The sequence below is a fragment of the Columba livia genome, chromosome 3, assembly GCF_036013475.1.
Source record: "Columba livia isolate bColLiv1 breed racing homer chromosome 3, bColLiv1.pat.W.v2, whole genome shotgun sequence".
In the NCBI taxonomy this organism is placed as follows: Eukaryota; Metazoa; Chordata; class Aves; order Columbiformes; family Columbidae; genus Columba; species Columba livia.
In genome coordinates, this window is record NC_088604.1 from 89,680,075 (window position 1) to 89,704,949 (window position 24,875).

General features: G+C 40.4%; 1 long non-coding RNA gene across 1 annotated transcript; it reads right to left on the minus strand.

The window, feature by feature from the left end:
- Window positions 1-4,367: 4,367 nt before the first annotated feature.
- Window positions 4,368-22,130, minus strand: LOC110359771 (uncharacterized). Its single transcript, XR_010471548.1, has 2 exons — window positions 20,067-22,130; window positions 4,368-8,700 (listed from the first exon to the last, which is right to left on the minus strand). It is a non-coding gene; the product is annotated as an uncharacterized LOC110359771 (long non-coding RNA).
- Between the last annotated feature and the right edge of the window lie 2,745 nt (window positions 22,131-24,875).

Below are 24,875 nucleotides of genomic sequence, written 5' to 3' on the forward strand. Positions count from 1 at the left end.
CAGGGCTAAAACTCACACCTTTGTACACCATGCTGCTTCTATGGTAACTCTCCTGATTTAAATAATTTTGTTTTCTGTTACCAAATTGCTGTGTCAGGGAAATATGCGCTTGCAAATAATGATTGCAAAAACATTAATGATTCTCTGCATAGTCTTAATGCTTTTGTGTTTGAACCATGCAGTGCTTGCAGATGTGTGAGGGACTGGGCTTTACAATTCCTCGTGCCAACTGTTATTTCAAGACATAGTTATATGTGCTAGTACAAATAAAAATGTTTAGCCAGGTTATGCTCAAATGTTTGCTCTGTAGCAAAACACCTTCTACGCAATTCATTCTTAAGACTTTGGACTTCATTAAGTCTTTAGCCTGGATAGAAACTAACATGAAAACTCAACACACCATTGCTTGCTTTTTTTTTCCGCCCCCAAAGCTGAAGCCGTTTGAGAATTAAATACAGACTTGAATTACCTGTAACATGGCCAAATATCCATTCTGAAACCATTCTCATCAGTATGATATCAAGGTAACGCACAACAGTCAAAGCAATAGAGAACATAAAGCAAAAAACTGTTTTTAACTACAGTTTTCAAAGGATGCAGAAGCAAGCCTGATGTTTACATTTACAGTACCTTTATGAAGCATCGCTTTTCCCTCTAGAATTGGAATAACTGTAATTAAAGGATTTCCTGAATTTAACTGAACAGCAAGTGATAATGAAGGGTGAAATACAGAAAGCATTTTATGTTAGCATTAAATGTCATAGTTGTTCAATTAAGTGAACCTTTCAATTGCAAAACGTGTTCAATTATATGTAAAGTGAATGAAGATCAGAATTTGTTAACTTCAGAAAGAGGCAAAAATTATCATTTTATCATTTGCTTCATCAGCATTAAAAATATCCGCAAGATTTCCAATATCTTTCTCCAGTAATTGTTATTACTTACCATGAAGGGTCTGGTCCTGTGGTTCTATAGTTACTTTATTTTACTTAAAGACTATGCTAAGCTTGACTCACATCTGTAATCCAATTGAATATGGCATGGCTGAGCACATCAGGAAAGATAAGAAATGAAATGTCTTTGCACACTTGAAGCCTTGTATTTTTCCAGTTTTATCAGACTGTACAAATACAGGCGTAGCTCATTAAACCAGCATAAAATCAGCTTTTACACCTCCGAAGGCAACCTCTCACTGTCAGAAGTACCTACTGCTGCTTGGCAGAAACACCCAGAATTAAATGAAACTGTAAAATAAATATAATGGAATAAGAGCATCTGCATAAGAGATTATTCCAATTTTTTGCTGGGATACAATTGTGTCATGTCATGTCATGTCATGTCATGTCATGTCATGTCATGGGATACAATTGTGTCATGTCATGTCATGCCATGTCATGTCATGTGTCATGAAGAGTAAGGGGTTTTGCGCATGTGAGACAGCAGCTAGAGGTTTGATTTCTTTGCTGTTCTTGGCACCTATCTGAAGAACTAGTACTCAGTAAACAATTAAATGTCTGAAGGTTGTGTATTTAGTCCAAGATGCTGCGCAGTGGTATGTCTTTGCATTGTAACTGAGGTTGTGTGTGAAATTCTACCACAGCAAAATAATACCTGTCTGTATCTGTCTGCAGAGGCCACCATCACTCTGGTGAAGCTGAAGACAGTTACTAAAGACAGTTTTAGGATCCACAGAAAATCTTGCCACTGGTCCTTCAGTTGTCTTCCAGACATTATACAGACATTCACTTGTGTTTGGTACAGAGTAGTTCTGTAGTCCAAATTCCAAAGAGAGAAAATTCCTGCCCTTCCTGCTGCTGCCTTCCTTCCTGACTTATAGGGCTCCTAGGCTAGCCATGGCTTGTTTAGCTCTTTATTTGTTTCAAGTTTTTGCTGAATTCATGCTTTACAGTTTACAAGTCTGATTCAGCACTCTTTCACAGTCAGAGATTAACCAGCTTTCCTCATGAGACTCTGCACTGAGCCGATTGTAAAAGCCCATGTACTGCCAAGGAGCATTACACTCACATGGACAATGGAAGGGCAGAGTCCAGTCCATGTTCCAGCGTTCCCTGTGAGCCTATCCCAGAACAATACAAAAATGCAAAGTGCTGGACTACTTCCAGCACTCTTCATGCTTCAGATAAGCAAAGTTTTAGAAATATGTTAATAATGAAATAATACTCATTTAAAACTCTCAGGAAAGAGCACAGTATGTGAACTGGATGGATCTGCCACACTGAGTCACGATCCAAACTAAGCATCTGTTAGGAGTTTCTCAATGTCTTGCTGAAACTTTGGGCTACACGCCTGAACAAAAAGCAGAGCAAAGTGAAAGACCTGTTCCTGTCCTCCTGTGATGCTGGATCACAGCCAGGGCTTGTGTTTGGGCTGCAGTTCGGAAAGACTGTGGGACTGCCTAGTCTAGAGCAAGCAGGGGAAATCTTTCATGTCCAACTTCCTGTAAACTGAGCACAAAATAACTGTTAGACTTTGCAAAGACACCCTGATTGTTTTGTCCATTTTGTTTTTTTTTTTTTGCAAAAACAGAACATGGTCCCTCTCTGCAGTTGTTTCTAGTGAGTAGCATAGGCACTCCTTTAAAAAAACTACCACGAGGACAGAGATTCACTGTTAAACTTCAAGGCATATGTGAGGTACGAATTACTAGCTTAGGACATCTCAGTTGTTTGAGACCATCATAGCATTTTTCAGTTCAAAGCACACCATTTTGTAATTATTCTTATCTACACTTGAGAAATACTAAGGAGCTAGTACAACACAGACTTCCATTAGAGTTTGCTTTCCTCATTAGAAAGAGGCTCAAGAGCCTTCCTGGTGTTTTTTCCTGGTAGCTGGCACAAAATAACATCCACAGTTTCTCTAGGATGTACTGCTCCCATGGAATTAAAAAGCATGTGCCAAAAACCACATAGAATTACAAACAGGATTTTCTAAATACCCATGCCAAGGCTGCCACAAAACCAACAGCCTCTCACAGATGTAAAATAAATCACAACAAGACCAGCCATTTTAATCAAATTCGTCTGAAAATCATTGCTGTGGAACCATCCAGGCTGGTTAGAAAACAGGTGTCAATGTTGTTGATCCTATGTCTCCTATCGCTCCTTACCTTCTGTCTGCTGAAGAAACCCTCCCTTCCCTCATCTTACTCTCCTCCTTTGCTGTATTTTCTTTGATGTCATCTAGTTTTGCTGTTCACGACAATTAAAAAGAAAAAAAAAGGGGGGAGGGGTTTAATGTTACTAAACTTGTAGCAATAATATTTTTGGCATTCTCTGTTTGAGCAGTTTCTAGCAGTGTCTGGAGTAATGGGCTGTGGAATACCAAGGAATCCAACTGATCCTACACATTAAAGCTAAGTCTACATTTACTCTTCCATACTGTGCACAGCTAGGCTACAGAAAGGGCATTAAGAAATGCATAAAAAACAGAGGTTGATATAAGTAGAAAAGGAGAAAAAAGGAAGCAGGGAAGGAATGGGAGGAAAAAGGGAAGGGAGGAAGAAAAGGAGGGAGGGAGGGAAGGAAGTTAAGGGAGGAAGGAAGTTAAGGGAAGGAAGGAAAGAAGGAAGGAAGGAAGGAAGGAAGGAAGGAAGGAAGGAAGGAAGGAAAGAACGAAGAAAGGAAGGAAGGAAGAAAGGAAGGAAAGAAGCCAGTCTCAGACCTGAGAATTCAGCTGTATTTTGGACAAAACAAATCATGATCTCCTTCTTCCTTGAAGTACAGATCCAGTTCTTGGTCTTCGTCTGCTCTAAGAGAAGGAATTATGCCCTTCCTGCTCCAGGAGAAATGCATTGAACCTCAAAAGGGGGGAAGACAAACTTCAAATGGCCTTATACTGGCTTTGTCCTTAGCATTACATTAAAAAAAAAAAAAAAAAAGTGCCTCTTTTCCAATAGAGGTGCTGTCTTGCTCTCTTGAAATTAGTCCCTGTATTTGGAAGAACAAATAATTTAGTTAAACAGCTGGACCAATTATCTCATGAAATATTATGATTATTTTCCACTTAATTTGCTTTGAAGCAAGAGTATTCATTGATACATTGATAACAGGAAAAAACCTTCTCCACATCCCAACGAAACAATAAGCAACAGCACAGACCTTAAGGGTTCAGTTGTGCCTGAAGAGTTTCATGTGACTTGGAAATCAATTCAGTCCTGTCAAGGATCTAAACTATACCTGTCTTATCCCTTTCAAAACCAAGTGGGAGTGTTCATAGCTGGCGTCTTAGTCAACCTAGGATAGGATTTATTTGGCTTATTTCACTGACAGAAGCCAGCTTCCAGTCTGTTAAGCATCCCCTCATGGTAAGTGAAACTGTAACAAACATCACCTTGAGAAAGTTAATTTGTATCCAAAGAGCTTTATCAAGTCAGAAAATCACAAGGCAGTAAACGGAACAAAATAAAGTAAAATAATAAAAGCATTAGGGCATCTTTGTGGGCTGTTAGGGTTAGGGTTTTAGGGTTAGAGTTAGGATTAAGATCATTAGGATTAGGGTCATTAGAGTTAAGGTCGTTAGGATTAGGGGTTAGGGTTAAATTCATTAGGGTTAGGGTCATTAGGGTTAGGATTAGCGTTAGGGATTAGGGTTAGGGTCGTTAGCGTTAGGGTTTTAGGGTTAGGGTTACGGTCTTTAGGGTTAGGGTTAGTGTTAGGGTTTTAAAAAATACCAAGGAAATTAAGTTTATAATTCCATTAATTAAGCCTAATAATTCACTTCTTTAGCATTTCAAAGAGACTTAGTATGAGACAATACATACAAATAAAAGACATATACTTCTAGAGAAACCATTAACACTTTATAACAAAATGAACAGCAAGGGACCAAAATTATGGTTTAAATATAAACTGAAAGGCAACTAGAGGTAATACGAAGAAAAAAACACTCTGGATGACCTCAGAGCTGTATCCCTGTTCCTGGAGCACTCTCATGCCACCTCCCTGGCAATGTTGTGGGGTTAGAAAAAGCTCCAGTGAGAATGATCTCTTTTCTGTTGACTGGCTGCTGTGAAAGGGCTTTTGAGGTTATGAAACATTTAAAACCAAAACCAACCAGCCAACCAAAAGAAAAGAAAAAAAAAAAAAAAAAGCAAAAAAACACCCCAAACCAAAAACCAAGACAAAATAAGGGGAGAATCCAGCTTCCACACAGCCTAATAATGGGCAAAGTAAAAGGCCACTGTAAAACCAGCTTGTCTTGATCACATCAGATCCCCATCCAGACAAATGTTGGCTGTACCGATTGCTTAGAGCCTAAATGTCATAGACAAATAGACAACATCCATAGCCTTTCCTTTGTCCACTGATGTAGTTACTCCATTGTAGAAGACCATTAGGTTGGTCAGGCAGGACTTGTCCTTGGTGAAGCTATGCTGGCTGTCCTGAATCACCTCCTTGTCCTCCCTGTGCCTTAGCATGGCTTCTAGGAGGATCTTTTCCATGATCTTCTGAGGCACAGAGGTGAGGCTGAAAGGTTGGTAGTCCCCAGGATCCTCCTTTCTATCTTTTTTAAAAATGGGTGTGAAGTTTCCCTTTTTCCAGTCGCCAGGAGCTTCACCTGACTGCCATGACTTCTCAAATATCATGGAGAATGTCTTGGCAACTATATCAACCAATTTCCTCAGGACTCTGGGATGCATCTTATCGGGTCCCAAATTACACACACGCTTACTCAGGGTGTAAGTCTGGAGACTTTTTCCAGCTCAGTTGCTCCATTAAACTACCATGCTGCAAAGAGAGCGTGGAAGGAGTAGGTGAAGCGTACAGCTCTGTGCAGTCTTGCTCTTCTCGGTGACCCCCATCAGTGGGGCTCTGCTCCACCCACATCTGCAGACAGGAGGATTAATTAATAGCAGTGTCTTTGCTGCACGTAACAGCATATGCTGTACTTTGACCTTTCTTTGCCTATTGAAATAAGGGTAGGCATATCCACCATCTGACCATTCAGTGCACGTTTTTAATCTGTTTTGTGTGTCTGGGGACAGATTCTTACTACTGAAGAAATAAAAATGGCAAAAATCCTCACTCACTATTTCAATGTGTTGGTAGGTCTAACCCTACAGATATTTGACATTTAACATCTTGCAGCTGACCTAGTCTAGGGTCAATACTAGCCATCATTATTTCCCAGCTACATGAGCTAAATTCTGTTGAGGAGTTTGGGGTTTGTTGTTGTCTTTGGGGTTGTTTTTGTTTGTTTGGTTTGTTTTTTTATTTTTTACTTTGACTTTTACTTATTAGAAGATGGACTTAAACCTTCAGCACTGTCTCCTGTGCAGTCTGCCTTCACTAGAGATGCTTGCTTAACAAGGAAATTACGCACCACAAGATTTTTAAAGTACCCTTTTCACAAGGTTACACCATTCCTTGTATGACAGGCAACAATAGCATGTGAAAGCCTCTGATTTCAGATTGATTGAAAGAAGAAGGAACATGAACACCTGAAGTTTTAGAATGGAGGGACATTTATTTCAAGCTTTTCTAAAAGGCTTTGGTTCAGGGTGGTATGGAGGTTCAGCTTAGGGTCAGATCTGAAAACCTTTGGTCAGTTCTAAATGTTTCATTTAGATAGCTGCAGATGGGTTCTAGTATGCTTAACACAAATCTGTCTGTGTTTTAGCTAGCTGGAGAAGTAATGCTGAGACAAGTGCTACAGATGTCTAGGCATTTGGGGAGTGAGAATAATACTTGTGAAGATCACCAGTTTTGGTACACTGAGGGCCCCTGCCTCAATGAAGAAAAACTGGGCACTCTGCTGGATGGTGAGTGTCTTCAAACACTTATGTTGGGTGGGTTTTCTTCTGGAAGTGATTCTTTCTCTCCATCAGGAAAGAGGCACCATACTCTGTATGTACTTTGTTTAGTTATCTAAAGTTTTATAGGGTCAATAGTGTTACTGGTACTTGAATAATTTGAAAAATTGGTGCTATATGAATGGCCAAGCCAGGTTCTTACGCTGTCAGCCTCAATAATTTTTCAGCAAAAGCACAGGCCATGTTTTTCTTGAGAGCTTTGTCTGCACAGAAGGCAAAACTTCGTAATTTGGGTCAGTCTTAGTTATTATAATGCATTAGCAAAAGCTTGTGTACTATTGGTGGTAGGAAGAAAGAAAAGCTCTTTCAAGCAAGACTTAAAATGATGTAATTTAGAAAAACAAAGAAACAAAGAAAAAAAGCCTCTCTAAAAACCCCAAACCATAATCAAATGCAAAACCAAACCCAAACCTCTTTCTAGTTAGCTGCTTACTTTGTTATGACAATTTTCATCTGACTCTTCCAAGTATGCTTTTCCAAGTATGCTCTACTGAGATAGAAAAAGATCTTCTCATAGGAGGAAGCAAGAGCCCGGTGTGTTTCCAGTATTTGGTTCAAGTGACCCAGAGGAGCAACATCAGTTCCAGGCCATTAGTATCACCAGCCTGAGCTGCTCTGTAGCTGTAGCTGAGCAGGAGCTGAGCACCCAAGGCAGAATCATGCAGTGCAAAGTGCGACACTTCTGGCAAAAGCAAAATAAATTTCCAAGCCCCCAGTAAATATTGTTTGCATATGTAGCTCAATACAGCAGGCTACCAGGAGGAATAAAACGTGAAATACTGTGCTTTTAGCTGAGGGTACAGAGCTTGACTTAGATAGTACAGGATCTGGAGCAATCAACACTATATTTTAATGAATAATTTTTTGAAATATCAGAACACAGGGTCATTATAAGGGTTATCTGTTTCCATCAGCAATCTGTTGTGTTTCTGACAGCAACCTCAGCCTGAATTTGTTTACATTACCTTTATGCTAGGAGCTTTTAGGGGTGTTGCTGTGGCTTGTAATTCCAACCCACCTGGAAAGTGGATGCTTGTTAGCACCTTTGCACCTGAAAGGTGGAAAAGGAGTAATCAGGAGGTCAGGGGACAGTCAGATCTCATTTGTTTCAGTCCTTTGTGGGTAATGGAGAGAGGTGTTAGCTTAGACAGAATAGTCATAAAGTGGTTTTTGTGAGGCATCCTTTTTCCAGAGCCTGAAGCTCCTGCACAACTGAGAAAAGCAGAAAGTTTAGAGGAAGCTTATTGTAATATGGTGAGTAGTTTTTGCTTTTTCTTTAGGGTAATTTAGTTATTTTTAACATATTTTTTCAAGGTTATCTTGGTAGGATTTGTTTTGTAGTCCATCCTTGTTGTGAATATTTTTACTGTTCTGTCCAGATACTACAGAAAGTCTGGTTTCTTCTTGAGACAGTCTCCCAGTTCTTTGCTACTATGAGGCTTCACAACATGTGGTAAAGTGGGCATATATTCCAGCTTTGGTCACAAGTTTTTGTTGTTGACTCAGGAAGTGGAAGGTTTGAAATGTAGGATTTCACTGTTATTGTTAGTTCTTTCTCCTTAGTATACTGCTTTTCCTGCAAGACCGTTAGTTTGGGGAGAGAGTAAGAAAAGAGGTGCTGACATATCCATTGTTGAAGCTCAGAATGGGTCCTGATGCCTTTCAGGAAGAGAGGGTGGTGTCTTTGCCCAAGAAAGTTCTCATTTTTCCTTTTGTCGTTGTGCAAGTTGTCTTTGACATGAGGCTGAGCTGTCATGTGTGGAGAAAGGGAAGATGCTCTTTGCCTTCAAGTCATGTTTGGGGGCAAGGTGACCAGTTAAAGATGGCAGATGAGTTGAATGTCTCCTTGCATGGATCCCTGTAAGCTGAAACACAGCATGAGTGTGTGTAATGGAGAAACAGCAGAAGACTGAAGAGACAGTTTTTTGTTCAGACTGGCTTGACTAATGGGCAAAATATGAAGCCAGGTCTAATTGATGAATGGGGTTTTTTATTTTATAGATTTCTTTTGAACGCTTACACAAGTTGCAAACCCCTGTGACTGAGCATTTAGGGGGCTCTTAGGGGAAAATCTTTTCCCTTTGGTCCCTGACACCTGAGAAGGGGGTAGTGGTAATTCCTTTTTATTTTGAAGGGTGGGAGGACAGGTGAGAGGTAGGAGTGGGGTTTATTTGTTGTTGTTGTTGAAGGACAATCTATTTTTTTCTGCCTTCCAGACCTGCTAGCTCTAAATCCATTCTGAGCCCAGATATGATAAGAGAGCATTAACATGCAAATATGTCAATTTATTCCCACGATAGCAAGCCACTGAGGGCTGAAAGGGAAGCCACTGTAATCTCTAGAGTTACATTGTTCCAAAAGCACACTCTCCTCAAATTCAGGAGAGGAAGTCTATTCAAAGGCCATTCAAATCTCAAAAACCACAGGGCTTGCCTTTCTCATCTTCTTGATATTTCTTATCATTCTTGAGTTTTCCTTTGTAGCAAAATCACTGACATGCTCACCTGCTCAGCTATATCTGACCATATGACATCAAACTGTCTGGCAGAGCTGAGGATGTTTCTGCCATGACCTGAGAAATGCATTTATCTACATTGCTTCCTTGTGTCTCTGGCTTTAAGGAGGTATGGTTTAAGAAGGTGGCAGGCAGGCTGCAGAATGGAATAGTCTAATTTGAGATGTGTTATTTGTGAACTAAATGAAGTCCTTTTCCCCAAGAAAGAGAAGTCAACTGTAATCTTGTAGCTGTCAAAAAATGTGAATATTTAATGTGCTTTTACATTGTGGCCAACTAGTAAGCAATTATTCCTTGAGATGCACGGTCTGAGGGCAGACCATGTTTTACCACTTGAAAATTAATGACATTGTCTTGAGCTCCTGTTGGGCTGTCAGAATATGAATGTCTTTGTAATGTGAGAAATGCAGTTGTGATTCATGCTGAGAAGGTGTTTAATGTTTACAGATATAACCAAATGAGGCATCGGCTCTGAACCTGAAGAAGGGAAAAGGTGGTTAAGTTCTATGTAAAAAGTTGTAAAACTTGTTTATGAAGTTTATTGATAGAGGGAAGTAACGTTTTAAGGGTTAACCAACCACATAATAAGGGTCTACTAACGAACTAACACTTTAAGCCACATGATGCATGCCTAGTTTAGAGCTCTATGTAACCAATTGTGTTAAGAAAAAACAGAACCTCATCAAATGCCAAGATAGTTTTACAGCACCACCTGTAACCTTGAGGAGACAAGATAACCAAGATTTACAGCAAAAGGGGGTGCCACTCTGGCTTTGACTTGGCAGCTTGGGTTCCAACCAATTCATCATAATGAGCCAAAAAGGTAGTGTTCACTGTGACAAAGCTGCAGGAGCCTTCATCCAAAGACCCCTTCTCAAGACCACCAAGTGACACTGTGCGGGCACAACAGGGAGGGTCAAGGAGGAGACTATGGAAATTATTATCTGAGACTCATTTTAATAATAAGTGTGGAAAGGTTATGAATATGTATAGGTGTTCCTACTGTTATTATGAGTATGTAATACCTTACTGTATTTAATCACACCTCTTATTGTTAGGTGTGTGTGTTGGGTGGAGCTAATCCCTTGTGCACCCAGCGCTGTTTTGCTTATGCTTTAATGAACACATGTTTAAGGAATACAATTAAGGAATTGGATCAAATGCTGCTTATTCATGGAAAAAGTGTGAGTTATTTCAGTAAACATCATTCTCTTCATCTCAACCACATGCTTTAAAACTGTTTCTTGCTTAAGTTAGAGGAAGAAAACAGCAGATATGCTAGAAATGTAGTGGGAAAAATATCTGAATAATTAGGCAAAGGAAAGCTCTTCATAGCCCTTTCCAAAGCAGTTATACAGTGCATTATTAAGAGAAAAAGTGACAAGAAGAAAACATTTTGTGGGAACATGTATGTGCGTAGAGTATGCTCATGTGGAGGTGGAAAAGCTTGGATTCACTGAAACAAGCCCGGTCTGAATTGTGCTGTCATGGATGAATACCCACTGAGCAAGCTGCTTCCTGGGATGGTGAGCCAGGGGTGTCCCATCAGCTTAGCCAGGGAGTGGAAGAGCCGAGGGGCAGCCCCAGACACCAAGCACCTACTGGGACCAGGCTCTGGCCAGGCTGGGTCATCAGCCCCTGGGTGGGGGTCAGGCTCTGGATCAAGGGGGTTGTGGCTGAGCAGGGACAGCCCTGTCCCAGGGGATGGTCAGCCCCCACTGAGCCCCCCCAGCAGCACTGTCTGGAGGTGCTTTCCCCAAAAGCCACCAGCAGCATCAGCTCTGTGTTGACGCCAAGCCCAGACAGGCAAACTTCCAGGATGGGGAAGGATGGATGTGCTCAGGGCTCTGACACATCTTAACAGGGATACATTCTCTATTCACGCTAACTCATCACTGAGTGGTCTATTTGGTGCCAGGGCATATGTTATTTTTTTAATCTTGCTGTGGATTCGTAGAAGAGAAAGCTCAGTGGCCGGTAAAGCAAGTTAGAAAAAAATGTAAATTAAAATGAAGACAAAAGAGATGACAAAACACTTTATCCTAGCATTTAGTACCAAGCAGATACAGTGGTAAATTTAGAGAGTGTTGATTGTTCTTTGTGCCACCATGGTGAGCCTCCGGTTTTTAGGTAGGTTGCATGCTAAAATAAGGCCTCTTCAGCATTGAGGTCGGTTACAATGGAAAAAAGGTTTTTTTGGTCCTGGAAGTGAAGCTTCTTCCTTTTGTTAGCTTCTTGCCTTGAAGTCAGAGTTTTGAAAAATATACCCTTCTTAGTGCTGAAAAGGAGGGGGGGTGGGTGGAACCCTGGGCAGCTGAACTAACCTCACCACAGATAGACTTCCTGAAATACAGTTCTCTGATGTCAGTGGCTGAATGTGCAGGGTTGGCTGTTCAGGTTGGGAGTACAGTACAGGGTGCTGATTAAGGCACCAGAAATATCCATGGTCCCAGTGTAACTCTGAGTTTTGAGAGCTGTTCGTGGTCAGGTCACTTGGCCTTCTTCTAGTTCATATATTTCACTTTGCTAGCTTTGGCTGATAAACTGGTTAATCCTCACTGTTGTATGAAAAAGCAGCATGTTACTTTGTCACTGTCTATTGTTAGAGACAATTCACTGAATCATTTCTGCGATAGCTTTTCCTTTGATTCATCACTCTTTCATTCCTTTATCTAATTAGAAAGCAATTAAACAAATGCCTTTTGCTTGTATCTGTGCAATAAACCTAAATTGATAAATATTCTTGCATCAGTAATGATTCTCCTTTGGTAATAAATAAGCTGACTAGGCTGAAATGCTGAGAGAAATTGCAATGTGAATGGAAATGCAGGTTAATATGCTTATTAGCAGGCAAAGATTAGTAACACTACTTGATTGAAAAGTAGGTAGCTTCCTGCATAGGAATGAAGCTGGACACTTTCAGATGGGAAATTTCAGTTTAGTACTCATACAAAAACTATCTAAAAAACCCCTTGGCCTAGTACAAAAATCAGAATTAAAGCTTTGTATTGTTTTATTCATGTGGTTTTTGTTTTTTTGCTTTGTTTGCAAAATGAAAATGCTAGGCATCTATGGTAATTAGAGAAGGTTAGAGATGGGCCTATACCAAGTTTTGCATTATTTAAACAGATGCTGTGACACTTGCCTTTAGTGTTACAGGACAATCCACTCATCTACATTAAAAACTGAATTCTGATGAAGGCTAAGTAGAAAAGGAGGGAAACTTGGATAAGAAGTAGTCCCTTGTGAAAATCTAACAGTAAATTTAAAAGCTTACTGAAGAGACATTGTTCTTTCCTTGGAGTAACTCCATGAATGCAGCTGGGGCAGTCAAACACTGACTTCTGGACAATATTTCCAGACTATCTTGCAGTCCAAGGCCCTCTAAGACCTCCCAGCTCTCATCAGGCACTAGAGGAGAGAGAATATTTCTCTTAACCCACAATAGGTCCTTCTCAACAGAAGACAGGCTATTGTTATATGGTCAGACCTGCCTTGTTATATAATATATCACAGGCTACCTGGAAACACAGTATTTTCAAGCAAATACTATATTAATGAAATACATATTTCCAGATAGTTTGTGGAGGCCAACACTGCTACTGACATGATGTGAAGTGGCCATGAACTGCAATGTGCTTGTTTGTATGCAAGACACACACAATCCTAAATGTAGCAGTGGCATTAAGGGCTTTAAGTCTCATGCAGAAACAAGCAGTTCTATCCTTTTTCTTCCAGGCCTATAAGTCACCAACATGGAAACTTCCTACCTCTCACAAAGCTGTAATAAAACAAAGATTGTACTTTTTCTTCTTGGAGTATTATTCCAAGAGATTTGTTCTGAATTTGTTGGCTTTGTTGGCATTTGGGTCATTCTTCATTCTGACTGTTTTGCCAGATGTGCCTTACAGAAACTTTCCACGCTTTCAGTTTTTTTCATCTGTTGTAGGTCATACATTAGCATTGGGATCAACGCTGAACTGCTCTGGAGCAGTGCTAGAAGAGTTTGCGGTGAGAGGATATTGGAGTCCATGTTATGGACTTGTATATGTATGCGAACACCTTTGAGGTATGGTGAAGTACTGATTCTGTAGACATCAATGCTGCCTCCACTTAAAAGGACTGTTTTCTTAACTTAAATCCATGTTAAGCCAAATGGATGCATGATTGTAGTGTAGGTATTTTACAGCTGTAGTGTTTGATCTGGGGTATAGTGCAACTGAACAAGGCAAACTTGCAGTAAGTCTTATTTTATTAATGAAGCATTAATCTGTGTACATCTCAGAATATTTTCTGTAACTTAGAACTTTAGTGGGTATGTATAAAGATAACTTTTTAATAAGTGTACTTACTCTGATTTATACGAGCTGGGTGCTATGCATCTAGTATCTGCAAGGAATTTTTGGAGCCTTTAACAGACGTGTTTTCAAGAGTGTGAAGATCTTAAGACACATTATAGTGTAGTATTATAGTATAGCTCACCTTTGAATGTATGAGTAAATAAATGAATGTGTCTTGTTAGGAGACAGTTTACTATTTTTTAAAGAAATGTAGACAATGTAGATATGAAGTTTCACAAGAGAAGGGTGTTGCCAGAATATAGGCACTTCTGGATTCTAGTTGGAAGAGAAATCAGTCCTTCCCAAAGTTTCTTCAGTAGATATCTGTGGCAGAAGCACAACTCCCTCTCCCCCCGCCTCCTTCTTCCTTCAGTATGGAAGGTGCAGACACATTCCCACACTTTCCTAAAATGGGGGTAACAGCTTCTCTTGTTTGACCCCAGAACCTGCTGTGAGAAATGCAGTTGTGATTCGTGTGGAGAAGATGTTTAATGTTTACAGATATAACCAAATGAAGCACGGGCTCTGAACCCGGAAGAAGGAAAAGGTGGTTAAGTTCCATGTAAAAAGTTATGAAACTTGTTTATGAAGTTATATTGATAGAGGGAAGTAACATTTTAAGGGTTAACCAACCACATAATAAGGGCCTACTAATGAACTAACACTTTAAGCCACATAATGAATATCTAGTTTAGAGCTGTATGTAACCAGTTGTGTCAAGAAAAAAAAACAGAACCTCATCGAATGCCGACATAAGAAGTTTTACAGCACCAGCTGTAACCTTGAGGAGACAACATAACCCAGATTTACAGCAAAAAGGGGGTGCCAGTCTGATTTTGGTTGACTTGGCAGCTTGGGTTCCAGCCAATTCATCATAATGAACCAAAAGTAAAAAGTTCACTGTGATGAAGCTGAAGGAGCCTTCATCCAAAGACCCCCAAAGACTCCTCCTCAAAATCACCAAGTGACACTGTGCAGGTGCAACAGGGGAGGGTCAAGGAGGAGACTATGGTATAGTTATCTGAGACTCATTTTAATAAGAAGTGGGGAAAGGTTATGAATATGTATAGGCATTCCTGGGGTTATTATGAATATGTAACACATTATTGTATTTAAGCAGACTTCTTATTGTTAAAAGGTGTGTGTGTTGGGTGGAGGTGAATCCCCTGCACAGCCAGTGCTGTTTTGCTTATGCTCTAATGAACATGTGTTTAAGGAATACAATTAAGGAATTGGATTGAATGTTTATCCATAGACAAAGCATAAGTTATTTCACAATTGATCAGGGTTGTTGAGAGAGGAGTGGGGGTGCAGAGATGCCAAGGAGCCACTGGGTGTCCACAGCTGGAGTGGGGGTGGTTAGAAGTTTCAGGGCACCCCACAGCTAGAGTGGGGATGCAGAGAAGCTTCTGGAATGCCTACAGTCAGGTCTGATGAGGCTTTAAAAACGGGACCCCTCCCACTGAGGTTTTGCCACTGGTTGTGTGGACCTCTTGGAGCGTGGGCCAAAGGCTGCGGCCGAGAGCCCTCCCCCTTAGGCAGGATAGCTGCCTAAGGTAATCTCCTGGAACTGGGATTCCCCCACCAAGCCATGTGGGTGAGTGATAGAACTTCTGAATAATTTCTTGCAGGATTGCAGGTGCTTATTCCATGCTTAAAAGTAAGCATGTGTATTTTCTTTAATTCCTTGCCAGATTCAGGCAAGTGTATACTTTTCCTAGAGTCAGGGATGGCTCTGGCATTGTTTTTGGTGAGCCACGTGTATGCACACTGTGGATCTCCATTGTTATTATTTGCTGCACCTCAAAAATTACCTCGCCTGATACTTGAACCTGTATTTATGTCACTATTGGAGAGCTAAAACCACATTTTCCACTGGTTAATCTGCTGCACCTTCTTTACTGAATAAAAGTTTTTGGACCCTGTTGTCTGTCTAAACTAACTTCAGGGTGCCTCTGTGACCATGTCCTGGAGAAGCTGCAGTGGAACTGGAAGTGAATGACAGCAAGGATACTTGTGGCACTTCCACTGATTACATAGATTTCCTTGAATGGCACACTTAACTCACTCATCTCTTGCTTCTTTGGAGACACTTGTGGAATACTGTCACTCAAGGCAGCTTTGCAGTGCAACAAATTACCTGTCACTGGGTGCCATAAACTTACCATCAAAAGCAATTTTTTCTGCTGAAGATTACATGCAAATGCATTTGACAGTGCCTGCTGGGTTAATAAATACAGCATACAGCTGTGAATCATCTTAAGCAAGGTGGGGGGAAAAAAGGTGGTTGCTACCTCACTATTACCAATTACAACTAGTGTATTTAAGTAACTCTGACATGTTTCATGTTAACTCTGTTTCCATCTCCTGGGCTTTCTAATTATCACATTGTTATCAGGAGTGTAAGTTTGGTTCACAAGTTGAGCAAGAGATCTGAAGTGTACAGATTGCAGGAGTTCTGTCTTCTGAACAGCAAGATCTAGAGGTGGATAGAGACAAGGCAGTCAAGAAGGTGGAGCCTTGGCTTTTAACTCTAACACTGATATTTTGTATCATCTTGTAAAAGTCATTTCATTATTAATAACTTGTTGTTATAGGAGCCTGGCATGACCAAGAAAATGTGCTAGAATTTTTCCGAAGCCATTCATAACATTTGCTGAAGTTTCCCATCAGTGACATGCAGACAATATTAGAGAAAAAAACAGATAAAGCATGATTCAGGGGTTCTGTTAAATGATGAATTCAGCAGCTCGGGTAATGTGGACTGTGATGTTATTTGAGTTTTCATAATATGCATCAATTTTACGTTCTGATGAAGATGTGCACCTGGCATTGTGACTGAACTAGAGCAGCATCCTCTCTATAAGACAATGTAAACTATGTTGCCAAGAAGAGTATATTTACAGTGGGAAAAGCTGGGCAGGAGTTCTACTTCATTAGGCTCCTGCTTTTTCACTGTCTCCACTTCATGATGTATATAAGCTTCAGTTGCACACCTCCTTGCCCTTCAAAAACACAAGCTGAGACAAGGGGACATTGGGTCACTTTGGCTGAGTCACAGTCAAAAATGAAATATAAAAAAAAAGCCTCATTATTTTGGTCAATAGTAAATAACAATTGGATGTTTCTTGTAAATGTAGTAACTTGGCCATCTTAGTCCAGTTCAAACACTAACCATTATATCCGGTCTGCTAAAAATATTTTCTGTTTCTGTGTCTGGCAGCCTTTGTTGCTCCATGAGCTGAAATTTGGGATGAATTTCACTGCTGGGAGGGGAAAAAGGCTTTGCTATGGTGTGTACTGTATAGCAGATGATAATAGCATATGGAGAGATAAGCACTATGTCTATAACTGACAAGATATGAATCAATTTATGTACCAGTAATTAGTGTGACTATCAAAGCATTCTTATGAAAGGTTGAATACTCTTTTGTCCCTATAGTAAAGGGTAGAAAAGTGTTTTATAGCTGCTGGAGTCTGTCTGCTTTAGCTCTATTCCATGTCAATCAGATACATGCTTTTTTCTTCTTTAATTGCAAGTAGTATCAATGATGAGTACACAAACAACAATGAAGCTGAGTAAACAAATTCACCAGGTGATATTTAATGTTTGTAGAAGATATTGTAAGGAACATTTAATGAAGAACTGTTTTTACATACCTGAGGACCTGGTGCCTGACCTCAGCACGGGGGAAGGACTGAGAGACATCAGACTATGAATTCTTAATGTAATACACAGTCTCTTCCCAGAGTCTGTACTGACACCTGTATACATACTGATACCTGTATTGATAAGTTAATTTAGGGGGAAGTGTAGCCAAAGTACCAGGAATCCATATCTTAAATAGATTGATAAGGGAAAGGGTATTGTGTGCATTGGGATAGCCTGTAAACCCTGCAGTACCCAACCAATGGGGGACAGGGGAGGGAAAATGTGGCTGGGATTTTGGGGAGATATAAGCAGGGGCTTTTTACCCTATTAGGTGTGCCTACCTTTAGATAGAACACCCGGTCTTGCAAAATTGTTATTAAAATATACTTTGCTGAGAGATCCTGCCTGGGCCTATTATATTTGCAAAATAATTGTTTCCTGCAATATGAAGGGTAATTTTTAACTGAGATGAAAGTAAGCATCTGAAAAACAATGGTTCTAGTAAAACAGAATTCCTGTCTGCTATGCCTGAGAACTGATTCCATGTGAAGGGGGAGAAAAGAATGGCACCTATTAGATAATTAGAAAAAAGTTGTGAAACAAAGATTATTATAGTATTCCCTTGAAGACCTATCATCTCCTGCCTTAAATGACTTATTGGAAGGAAATTTCAGTGCAACACACAAAGTCCTATTAGGATAAATTGTAACTTGTGCATTTTCCTAGATCTAGAACAGCAATTTTGAGGTAGTGCAGGTGGTAACTACAAACCATGCAGGATAAGGAAAGATTATGAAAGCAACAAACCTCTGTCCCTGTGACTCTACAAGCCTTTGATTCCTTAACATGGGGCTTGCCAGCCTAGTCCTTTTGAATTAGGCTGGCTATAAATCTCTGTGTCTGTTACATGTGACTTTTAGTTATTAGTAATTAGGAACAGCCTGACAATCAACTGGGTGTTTTATGTGCCACTCTGAGGGTGTCCTGGGAATGTGTACAGGGCATTAAAAGATGAAAACTGAGCAATGGGGAGGGAAACTATAGCATTGCTTCTAATATATTCCTGATTTGGTATTGTTGACTGTGGCAGTTACACTCTCCCCACCCCATCCCCCTGAGAACCAATGTAGCAGTTGAACATCCTTCTGTCCTTCAACACATTCCCTTCTCCTTCAATGAGGTGGAATGGCTGCTTTTGTGAGACCCTGAGTCAGTTAGTCAGAGTTGTTAGGAGAGGAGAGCGGCTGCAGAGAAGCTGGGAATCTTCTGAAATGCCCGCAGCCAGGTCTGATCAGACTATAAAATGGGCTGCCTGCCGAGGATCCCTCCCTTTTGTGTGGTGGTCTTGGAGCTGTGGGTTTGCTGAAGCTAAGAAGCCTTCCCCTTAGACTGGGACCACCTCACCTCTGTGTAGGGGTGAGTGATAACTTACTAGATATAATTCCTTGCTGAAATTAGGCAAGTGTATTTCTTTGCTAAATAAGCAAGTGTATGTTCCTTGCCAGACTCAAGCAAGTGTATAGCCCTCGCTGGACAAGTGAGTGTAATATCCTGGAGTCAGAGATGGCTCTGGCTTGCTTTTTTGAGTGTGTGTATGCACAGTGTGGATCTCCGTTATTCTTATTTGCTGTACCCCAATAATTTCCTCAACTGATATTTGAACCTGTGTTTTATGTTACCGGAGTGCTAACTAATTGTATAAACCTTGCTTCTTATCGGTTGATTTGCTGCACATTTTTGGGCAGAGTAAAGTCTGTTTTGGACCTTGTTGTCTGCCTAAAACTAACTTTGGGGTGTCTCCATGACATTGACCTTGCATTAATGAGACCCCACCCATGTAAAATTGATTAGATGTGAATGGTTGCTTTCTAAGATGCCCCACTCCAGACCTTCAGGAGTGCCTTTCCAATGTAAGGATGTGATTCAATCTCGTCTGTTGGTACCTTAGCCCATCTGCTTACATTTCATAGTGGAACAACTAGAGAATAGTGTTTGTGATACAGACAGCTTCCATGTAGGACCTGCTATGGCTTATTTCATATAGGTTGCAATGTGGTTAGAACTAGATTTGGAGTTGCTGGTATTATCTGGTGTCATATAGTAAACTGTAGGAACTTTCATAGCTCTATAGCCTAAAACACTTGCACACCTTCCAGAGCACTGGTGAAACTGAAGTGAACCACAGGTGCAGAACTGCAAACAGCTGAGTTGGGGTGAAGTTTCATGTTACAGCTGAGCTGGTTTACCTGCAATCCCCCCAGAGGAGGACTCTCTTTCCCTCCCTCCCTCACACTGGCACTCAGAGCCTGCTGTCAGCAGCTGGAGGAGGTAAACCAGGAATAAATTAATGTCTTTCTGCAGGGTAGTTTTCTGTCTGTTAACTCTCTTGGCCCAGTTCACAGCTGGGTCAGACAAGTGCCAAATCAATAGAGGGGGCAGGAAGAGGCAAGTACAGAGCTGGACCACCCTGGAGCTTACAGTAAGGCTGCCAATAGGTTTGGTGCCACAGTGAACCAGCACCCTCAGCTGCAGGAGGAGATAATGTGAATTTCCCCCATCACATCTTGATGTGATCTTCACTCTACTAAAATTTTTCTTCAGTCTCACCAGAAGTTATTCACAGAGGTGGGGGAAATAATAAATTCCTCATCAGGCAAGTTGTATCTTTCACCACCATTTATGGTAACACACAACAGTTCCAGAGTAAATAAACACTGGCTTTACCTTAACAGGATGGTAGCCAAGTTCAGTGGCTTTGTGGATTCCTTCCATTACCTTATGAAAGCCTAAGATATAAAAAGAATTAAAAAAATATTTTTCTTGTGTAAAAACAGAACGCAAGAGGAGGTTATTTAGTAGAAGACAAAAAAATGACAAAGAGAAACCAATCTGATTCCACAGACAGGGCTGCAATTCAGAAGAGCTGCAAGTAAAGACTTCTGTGCTACACACACACCCCACACACCCTCCCCAGAGGCTGCCAGTGTTACTGTGGTCAAGTCACCAAAACACATTTTTTAATGGGTATCTGAGTAGTTAAAATATTGGTATGCTTTTCTGCATATTTGGACATCAATCTATCGTTTGCATATGATTCTCCACTGCTCCATACTCAGCTTTGCCTTGTGTTATGTTCTGAAAGAGGGTGGCAAGCATTGGTGAACTGCCTCCAGATGCAGTGATGAATGTTAAATTAATGTTTATTTGATAATAATGGCACATGTGTCTTTGCCAAAATGGTAGAATCTCACTGTTCTCAGCCAGACAGCAATATTGCAAAGTAAATTTTTAAAGATTTATCTAAAGCGAGTATGGAGGGGAATGGGGTTAAGAACAAACAAAAGCCCCTTGATTCCCTGTTCATCCCTGACTACAGGTGTCATTGGCTTCCCAGAGCTACTGACTATCCGTTAGTTTGAAAATCACAGGAAGCATTTTACATCATTGTAATTTTTATGACTAAACATGTAAAGTTGGTGAGCATAACATGGGGGCAGGGGGGGAATTAGAGCATTTAGGCAAGCAACTCAGTTGGCTTTTGAACCTTGAAGACAAATGAGAGATGTCAGTAACTGCAGTGGCTTCAAGGAATGAAGTGCCTGGCCTCACCCTGCCATTTAGAGTGGCCTACACTTGTCAGCTGCTCCCAAAGAGCTACGGTTAATTTAGGGCAAGTATATTCACCCCTGCACATACCACCTAAATTTGGAAGAAAAAATAAAGTGACAATGCAATTTTGGAATTCCAAAGGCCTTTAGGAAAGCCTCTTAATCCCATTCAAGCCATATCTTCTGTCAACTTTAAACAAAGTTAAGACCCTGCATCATACCAGTTTTACATTTGACAGATTATTCCTTCCCTGCCACGCTCACTAGCTGGCAGAGAAGCAGGGTGATGGGAGTAAGAAAGAGACAGAAGCTACCGAGCTCTGGGTATGCATTTCTGGCGAGCAGCATGCTCGGCTGCCGGCCCAGTTTGTGAATGTCTCTCCTGCCCTGTCAGGTACCAGACTAAGTTCTCCTGTTCTGCACTCTGAACTCAGGTGTGAGAGACCAAATGCTGTATGGGATTGTGCTCCTTCTTCCAAACCTGTAGGCTTCAACAGCGAATACTTTACACATGCAAGCAAAAGGGTAATATCTTCCAGCAGTTTGTGCTGACAACCCCTGTGCTGTTCCTAGTCATATGTTTTTCCATGTAGGTCCATCAACCTCCTTTCCCCTATCTTTTATCTACTGGAAACTCAGATCCTCTAGTGAAGACCTCCCACCTGCATTAATCTGTAGGTGTTTTCCCAGAAATGAGCAATAACTTAGTAATAATCTGTGCATACTTTATATTGGATGCATTTAACATGAGGGAAAAGGAAAAAAAAAAAAAAAAAAACACAAGACACGATGCTTTAACTGCTTTCTGGCTGATAAAGGCATTATAAAGCATAAAGACAGGAAAGCAGAAGATGCTAACTGTTTTATAAGCAGACCCTAGTACAGTCCTGGCTGCAAAGAGAGAGGTGATGAGCAAGGAGAAGACAGCAAACTCACACTTGCAAGCAACTGTTTGAACTTATAACTTGTCACCCTTCTCCTTCACTACCTCCTTGTTCTGCACGTGCTCAGGAAGTTTGCAGCCCTGGTGGTACTTTTGTTTCAATTAAGCAAGTTTGCAGGCTGAATGTGGCAACAGAGATAATGATACACCACTGTAAGCACATCCCAGAGCCACGAAAGGGATCAAAAAGCTCCCCAACAGCTTAGAAAACCTTATGTGCAACTTAAGGATTGTAGAAAGATGTAGAAAACCTAAGAGACTATAGCCAAGGACAACTTCCTGCACCTGTCAGCAGATATTCAGTTTGATAGCAGAATCATTCAAACACTGAATGATTTCTCAGAGCATCCAAGGTTTCTACTTTCCTTGCCCTACTTTTCTCTGGCGTTGTTCCACCACCTAGTGGCTATTTGGAGGTTTTGTCTGAATTAGTAGTTCACAGACTGCCTAAGTTACATTACTGGACAGAAACAGAATGTTACAAGATCTAATTAGTTTCAGGTTGGAAGGAAGCCCAACCATGAAGATGAACTTCATGATGAGCTTTCAGATTCATTTAAACAAGAATCTGTAATACTGGGCACAGCTAAGCCTTTTTGAAACTTTGTTTGGAGTTCCTAGAACAGCTCAATCAGAGAAAAGTTCCAGAGCTTGCACCTATCCTCAAATTAACTCTGTCACGATTTATGTTCACTCCTATTAAAAGGTAGTGGAGGCATGGAACATCACTAATCACAAGTGAGACCACTGCAAGCATACCCCAAGTATAACTTCAAGAAACGGCCACTGTTCATGACAGGAAGTTACATTTCTTGTGATATCTGAGTCTCCAGCTGCTACAGCAGAAACGTGTTTTTTGAACCATATTGAAGAAGAGCAGCACGCAAGACCAACACCAGATTTGGAGAATCCTCTTGACATCCATGACTAACCAGTAACCAGCCAGCTACTGGCAACTGTAGTCACAGTCCCACTGACTGTGGTGAGCTGAGCATCTTCTACTCTACCAGCTCCAACTAAATATGCTCTACCTGCCTAAGGTTGTGGAAAGAAGGAAAAAGAGTCACTAGAAAATCAGCTATGTTTAACTAAATTTTTTTCCTAACCCCCAGAAGGAGAGCAATTCATTCCCTTTCGAAGTAAACGAGTGTGAAAGGCACACCAAACAATTCACAACATTACTGCACGTATTAACATAGTTGTCTTAGAAGACAAACCTCTACCTTTTCTCTGGACAATGAACTCAAATTTGGCTGGAACAAAGGTATCCAGACTAATGTTATTCAGCATTCAGTCCTGCCTCCTTCTGTCAGGGCAGTAATCTGGCCAAGTTGATCCCATTGGTTGTGACAACAATGGTTTACAGCCCTTTTAGCTTGTTCAGCTGGCCTAGGAAAATAAAAAATAAAAACCACTTCAAAAGAAGTAATTCAACCGTATGTTACACAGATAACCCAAAAGAAGATTTATGAAACAAATGAAATATTGCTGAGGATGTGAGGAAAACATGGACAAGTCAGTACTTCAGCCTTCTTCCAGATGTCTTGGTTTATAAGACCCATTTTAGTACAAAGCTAATGTACAAAAATGTACAAAATGTACAAAACACAATCATTTATTACATGCAAAATTGATTATAAAGAACACTAATTTTGTTCTCTATTTCTTAGAGTGAATGGCTACTTTATTGTTGGAAGAACGCCTCTGATTTTGTTTACCTTCTTTCCCTCAATTTTGCTTTGCAAACCAAATTCTGTGTTGTGCAACAACAATAAGCAGCAAGCCATCCTTTTCACACCTGACACGTGAACTGTGTTTATCTAGCAACATTTGTCCTGCTCTGCTTTACCAAAAAATAGTTCTAACTCAGAGGTAGCTGCCAGCAGTAGTGACTTTAAACTACTGAAAGAAATACCACATATATGTTTAAAATAAACAGGAAAAGGTCAACATATTAGACCACTCCAGAGAATCCAAGGCAAGAACACTGAGGGGACAAAACACTTGCACTTGACAACTGAAATATTTCCATGACTCACAGTGGTAGCCCAGCCAATGGAAGAGGGCCTATAGAAGACATTAAAAATGGCCAGCAAAAGTAAACCACATAAGTAATGGTCAATCACATGAGCTTAAGATTTAGAAAGGAATAGCCCCCTCAACCCAAATGTAGAAATCCTCAGCATACTTTATCTACAGAGGGCAGGATTTCAAACCTCCAGTTATCATTACAATAGTTGATAATAATAAAAACAGTACAATAACTGTTCTGTTCCTCTTCTTTTTTTTTTTTTTTCAATATTTGTAAAAATTTCTGAAGTGTAATGAAATAACATTAAGCTTTTTCTCAGAAATTTCCCATAAAAATTTAGACTTCAGAAAAATTTTCACTAGAACATGGTCCCCTTGCAAAAAGGCAATTCAGCACACAGTTCATCTGCTATTTCACACAAACTAAACCATTTAATGACTCACAATATCTGCTAATACAATCGATGTTTGAGGGGAAACAGAGTCCTCCTTAAACAGAAGATATAATCCAAGTAGTTTTTTCATCATTGACTTCTGCCTTGTACAAAAATTTTCAATCAACTCGCATGGGTAAATGACTGCATGAGGCTACAGCATACTGAGCCTTTTGACCCAATTTTGGTCCAGCTCAAATGAAGTAAAAGTTTGTCTTTGGATTAATAGGAAGGATATGGCCTTAGTCCTCCTAATTTGTTTATGATTAGGATATTAACTCAGTCATGACAAAGACTTCATTCAATTCACATACAGACTGAGAATCTGAAGAATGAGAATGTGCAGATGTTAATTCTAAGAACAGATATGTTGCAACAGAGGTAGGCCCAAAACAAAAGCTAGCAGAATTTCAGGCTTTCTCTGTTTACCTTCCCAAATGACTCCAACTTGTGATTACTGGAGTTTTATAATTATGTTTCACTGCCTGCTAGCACTTTTTCTAATTTTCAGATTACC